The 649-nt window shown below is 48.7% G+C and overlaps 1 protein-coding gene across 1 annotated transcript in view; it reads right to left on the bottom strand.

Moving 5' to 3' along the window:
• Window positions 1-649, bottom strand: part of EMH_0051330 (uncharacterized protein) — a gene marked incomplete at both ends in the record, with an annotated part of 4320 nt that overhangs the window by 561 nt on the left and 3110 nt on the right. The gene's annotated exons all lie outside the window — the stretch shown is intronic.

Genomic DNA, 649 nt, shown 5'->3' with positions numbered 1-649 from the left:
TGTGTAATTGTATGTTACTAATATTGTTATTATAAAGATAAATAAACGCCGCCGACTGCGCTGCTGCTGCTGCAGTTGCTGCTGCTTTTTGCTATATTCGCTAAGAAAAGTTAATAAAAAAAATATAAAAATAAATTAATATTAATTGTTTTTATTATATATTTTTTATTTTGCTGCTGCAGTGCTGCAGCAGCAGCAATACAGCAACACATGCCCCCCCACCGTGCTGTGTCAGCAGCAGCAGCAGCAGCAGCAGCAGCAGCAGCAGCAGCAGCTTGAGCTGCAGCAGCAGCAGCAGCAGTGACGCCTCCTCAGCAGCAGCTGCATGCATTGAGGCCCCACTGCAGCAGCAGCAGCAGCAGCAGCAGCAGCAGCAATTTGATCTGTTTTTTATTTTTTAAATTTTGGGGTGGATCTATTCTTGGGGTGTCTTGGCAGCTCGGCCTCCTGCAGCAGCAGCAGCAGCAGCAGCAGCAGCAGCAGCAGCAGCAGCAGCAGCTGGAGCAGCAGCGGGAACAGGAGCAACTGCAGCAGCAACAGCAGCAGCAAAAGCAGCAGCAACAAAATATATGCATGTCAGTTATTTGCTGCGACGCCAGGACGATGGATTTCCTCAGCAGCAGCTGCAGCAGCAGCAGCAGATGGAGAA

The sequence above is a fragment of the Eimeria mitis genome, genomic scaffold, assembly GCF_000499745.2.
Source record: "Eimeria mitis Houghton genomic scaffold, Emh_scaff2271, whole genome shotgun sequence".
In the NCBI taxonomy this organism is placed as follows: domain Eukaryota; phylum Apicomplexa; class Conoidasida; order Eucoccidiorida; family Eimeriidae; genus Eimeria; species Eimeria mitis.
The sequence above is the reverse complement of the archived record's forward strand: the minus strand, read 5'-3'. Positions and strand labels throughout refer to the sequence as shown.